The 5,276-nt window shown below is 41.1% G+C and overlaps 1 long non-coding RNA gene across 1 annotated transcript; it reads left to right on the top strand.

Annotated features, from left to right (window-relative positions):
- Positions 1-303: 303 nt before the first annotated feature.
- LOC138526599 (uncharacterized) lies at positions 304-5,062 on the top strand. Its single transcript, XR_011283648.1, has 3 exons — positions 304-363; positions 891-1,047; positions 1,788-5,062. It is a non-coding gene; the product is annotated as an uncharacterized lncRNA (long non-coding RNA).
- Positions 5,063-5,276: the final 214 nt, after the last annotated feature.

The following is a 5,276-nucleotide window of genomic DNA, read 5'->3' on the forward strand; positions in this document are numbered from 1 at the left end:
TTTATAAGCGGGCTGGTGGCGCTTCAATCTGCTTGGCTGCTTGTTTTCAGTCTGCCGTTTTATTCACCTTTGCAACATCGGGTTGTATTTTCTTGCGGCGCGCTGGAAGGACACGCGTTTATGATTCTGTGTATGTGAAGTGTGCTTATCTACAATGCAAACTCGGGATAACGCATGTCCCCTAGTAAGCTAATAGCCTTGCTAGCTACTTCCACTTTAAATATTTGCCTAATGCCTTAGGCTACATGCACCACGCCTTCAGTCACGTATTTAAGCCAGGTTGAATCGAAGAATGACGGCCCGGGATTTCCGGTTTCGGTTCAGTTTGAGCACGATTCACGTCGGCTGCAGATCTAATCTCAGGTAACATTTAGGCTTTTTACAGACGTGTGTACTGCCTGCCTTTCTTCGTCAATTGCTAGAGGGTGTTTGCACTTTGTCTCCTTTTTTATAAAGAGCCTTTGACACCAAAGGCTCGTTACGAACCTTGGGGCATTTAGAATAGAGCTCTGTAATTTCTGGCAATATACAAACAAACAGATTTATGGACATTTAGCCTTTCCTCATTTTCTGCATTTTCCTGTGCCTACCCAAGTCGGGAAGACGGGACTGCCATGATGGTGCTTTATGGTTACTCATTTGCTTCTTTGGAGTCATTTGAGTTCACGCAACAGTTACACGGCTAAATTTATGGAATTCTTCTGTTGTTTTATTCATCTATGTCAGCCGGAGTGTGCAGATGGGAGAGTAGCGTTGGCGCTTTTAGAGCAATGTATCTACTTTCTTGGGGATCATCTCAAATTGCGGAACTTTTTAAGGGTCGCATTCATGGCATCCATTTATTGATTTTTTTCATTTATTTACTCATCCATGTGTATCCGTTTTATTAGGTCTGTTTATGGCCAGTTGGGGAACCTAGAAGCCCTGTGGTCCATGGGATTCTTTGCTCCTACTGAGACTACAACTATATTTGAGTCTGAACCTCACCCGCGCTGTTTTTTTCACGCTACGCTCCCAAAATTTGAACACACATATTGGGACGTTCAGGTGAGTCACTAAACTCTATATTTTTATTATTATTATTATTTTTATTTTTTTATTTTTTTAGTTTCAGCTTGTATTTATTCATTTACTGTTTAGCGGTTTCCCTGTGGATAACAAATCCAGCACTGACTATTTTAGGTCCTGTTATTGTTTCTGACAGTAACAGACTAAGCCAATGTCTCAATCCTTATTTACTTTTCTATACATCCCAGTTTAGTTCTTTCATTCATTTACCTTCACACTTTTTTCACGCCAATTAGATTGTTTTTCTTGAATTTTACTTCTTTTTTTCTTTCTTTCCCTTTTTTGCTTTTTGGCCTTTGGGATAACCAGATGGTATGAACCTATTGGACCCCCTTGCTTCATTTTCCCTCTGGAGAAATTGCTTGACAATATAGTACTTTTGTGACTATGTACTTTACAAGATAATTGAAAACTCTAATTGTACTTTGATTCCTTGCGTTGTAGATCCAATTTGTTTGAGATCTTCTTTTGGTGTGGCTGCACACTTACCCCCTCGACTTACAGACAGGATTGTGGACTCAGCCCCCTTATAGGGTTGAGATTATGGTTATTACCTTCTCTCCCCTTTCCACATTGAGTGTCACATGACTTGTTTAAACGAATTGACATTCGAGAAGTCCCGCTTTCTGTATGCACAGATCATCTATTTTTTTAACCAGTATGTCATTGTTATTTACAATGTGTTTTCCTTTCTCTTTTTCTTTCACACCTCGCTTTAGGTGAATAAATGAGCTTATTTTCAAATATGCGTAAACATACAGAAAAGGAAGGAAAAAAAAGCCTTTTAACCACATCTGGGCACGTTCAGAAAGACAAAGACGAACGATCCAGAAGTTATGAATTCTAAGGGAATGCTATGTCCTGAAGAAGATGGACATCACCTGCATGTCTTGTTAGATGTGTTACTCCCATCGAAACTACTATCTTTGAATGGTGTCATGTTATTCACATTTATTATTTGTTTTTTCTTTCATGACACCTTAGTAGTTTTGTGTCACATATGATGATCTGTGGGGCAGCTACGGGGGTCCTTTTCCCCTGTCTTCATGGTTGAATGATGTCCTTTGAGTGAACTTTTTTCTCTTCCGCTGGCTTGACTTCTATGTATTATTGTTTGTTGCTTCCCTTCAGCCAGCGAAGTAGGGGAAACCCATCTTTTGTTTTGCTGAGATGTGCTGCAAAGCCTTTGTCAGGACAACGATGTGAAGAGAAATCACAAGCAGCAGGCACTCCAGCAGACCGCCTTTTCTAAATGAGATGCTCATGTTCAGGATTACAGACACATTAAGCGGCCCAGGGAGGTGCCTGTAATCCTGATTGCTAATTGGGTGCTACCTGTAAACAGGAGAGAGGCACTTCTTTAAGCCACCTGACATCCTTTTACAGTAATGACGTGTCTGCGAAACCTTATATTGTCTCACCTACGTAAAAGCATTGCTTAATTTGTGGGGTGTTTGCCAGGGCTCAGCCCTGGCACTTATTTTTGAGCCCCGGCACTTGTCTCAGACTCACTTTAATTATAATGTGGTGATAGTGCATCCATCAACCACAATGAGCAGGTGCAAGCTGCAGTGTAACACCAAATATGGTGACACTGTGGGGAGCAGCTATGGGTGGTAGCAGCAGTGGTGCTCACCCGCAGTGTCACAGGAGTGCTAGAAAAAATTGGGTGCCTGGCACTTATTTGTTTTAGAAATTAAGCACTGTAAAGGGTTGGGGATGGAGAGGCTAGGTAGCAATCCCTAAGTAGTGACTACGCGGAATCAGTCACCCGCCTCAGAAACCTCATCAATGTTCATTTTATGTTAAAAACCTCATTAATGAACTGTAAATGAGACCACTACTCACGCTTATTTTGTATGTATAACATAATTTATATGGCAGGTTTCAAAGTTAATTGAACACATACTAATATTTACATAGGATACTAACAATTGTGAGCTCAATACATGCATGAAGGTTTCAGAGCACTATGTGCACCCACCGCGCACCGGTTATCATGCGAGACAGTGGTATGCCCAAATTTAGTTTGTGCATTTGTTGCAGAGCCATTTTCAGTCACAAAGCTTGCAAGTGCTTCTTAGCACTGGAAGATGGATGTCTGGGGGCCATCTCCATCTTTGGAAAGTAACACATGGTGGGCACACTGAGGCATTTCTATTACCTCTGGGAGCAGGCAAAAGGCCCACTGGTTATCTCTGACCTCCTTGCTCCTTCTTGAAGATTGGTTATAATTGATATGACTGTATTGCCGAACCAGGGAAAAGGGTGTACTCACCAGTCTGTGATGGGCGATTTCTGCCGTTAGTGGACCCTGGCTAATTCTATTCTTTCCCAATATGTCTCCAGTGGCTCTGACCCCCCACCATCTCTGTGCATTTGGAGAAAAATGATTTGGGTGGAAGTGTTTTATTTTGGATTGGGCCCTATGGGGGTTTGTGGACCATCAACCTTTTTTGTGCAAACCATACTTGTTGCTACCACTGTGATCCTACCAGTCAGTCTGTCAGGTCATCAGGTCACTGCCCACAGCTTGCTTGCCCCAATGTAATTCCAGGGTCTCCACTCTGGTTAACCTTTATGCAGACCTCCTCTTGGGTGGCTTTCTTTATAAGGCTGTGAGTTACGCAATTCAGCTACTTTGTTATTGCATGTCCTGAGCCATGTCTTAAAACCTTTCATTGCCTGAAAGAGAACTGCTCTCTTCAGTCTTTCTCCAGTCACCCTTTTCTCGCAGTCAGTTCTGAACTATCAAATTTGCTGCCACTATTCAGGTATCAGTGACGGGCCCTCTTGTCAGATTGCTATGCTATTTTGGAGCCGTGATAACCAATAGATTTTGTAAAGAGGCTGTAGTGAAACATGTCAATGATATGTTATGATATGTTCTTGAGTTTTACGTAGCACAACAGATGCCATGTTCATAGTCACTCAGTGGTCTGAGGTCTGCATGAGAAAGAGTAGAGTAAGGTTAGTGGGAGCAGAGTGAGCGTTGCAAGATAACTTTGCTATTGTATTGGTGCATGCAGATCCCAAGGGAACTGGGTCTTCCAGATGTTTCCAGCACATTGGGACGTGGCCTGTTGTCTGCTGAGACAGGTACACAATTCATGTACTTCTTCTTTGTCTGTTATGATACATTTAATCACCAGGGATGTGCAGAGTGTTAAATAGGCTGCTGTATTTTGCTTTATGCATGGGTGTGTCTGGTGACCAGCATCTTTCATGCATGCAGTGTCTCTTCTTTCTGGTGGTTCTGGTCATTGCATTTGGTGTAGATTGTTAAGTGGTGTGGTGAGATGGCGCGTGATTGCAACAGATAGCTTAGTAAGGTGCTGTTTAAGTGGTAAACATTAAACAGATGCATAGCCAGGAGACTAGGACAAGCTCAACAGGGTCGCCATTTTGAACTAGACAATGTCCTATTCCATGTGTAAGATACTGGGGTTGGACCGACTCTGCCCTTCATCGTCACGCCTTTCTCCCAGGTATTGGATTGTTTTTTAAATGACTTAGAATCTGGAGCAATCTTGCATTAAGTACTTTGTAAACCATCAAGTTATTTATTTTTATTATTCAAGTGTCACAGGGTGCAGTCAGAGGAGCCCATATTAATGGGAAGCAGGGTCATTCAGTGTGCAAGAGGGTTAGTATGAAGCAAAAGCTTGCCAGGAATCCAAAAAGACAGACATCATTAAGCAGCATAACATCTCACGGGGCAGTGCAGGAACAGAACATTGTTTAGATGCATGGCATCACGGAGTGCAGTAAAATGAGTGAATATTTTTTTTTTTTAATTGAATATAGCTGAAAACAACTTTTTCAATATTTAAACACAATTCTATTAAATACAAATCATCAATAAAACATCATCATATAACATAAAATGAAGCATCATAATAGAGATCCAGTCAACGTATGAATGGGAGAAAAACACAAAAATTGAAAAAACACAAAAGCAGAAAATAACAAAATAAGAAATCACTGTAAGTATAAAACGCATACCACATGTTAGCTTTACAATCGTTATGGCAAATCATTTCCAAAACATGAAACATACAAAGAGACTCCTGTCTAGACCCACAAGTGTACCATACGTTATCCTGGTTCAACCTTTACAATTTAAAACATATCTAGGATAATTCAAGAAACATATTGACTATATCATCATACTGAACACAGCTATTGAAAACCCTTTGTTTGCTGAT

This window comes from Ambystoma mexicanum, chromosome 7p (assembly GCF_040938575.1).
Source record: "Ambystoma mexicanum isolate Mex_15411 chromosome 7p, UKY_AmexF1_1, whole genome shotgun sequence".
Lineage (NCBI taxonomy): Eukaryota > Metazoa > Chordata > Amphibia > Caudata > Ambystomatidae > Ambystoma > Ambystoma mexicanum.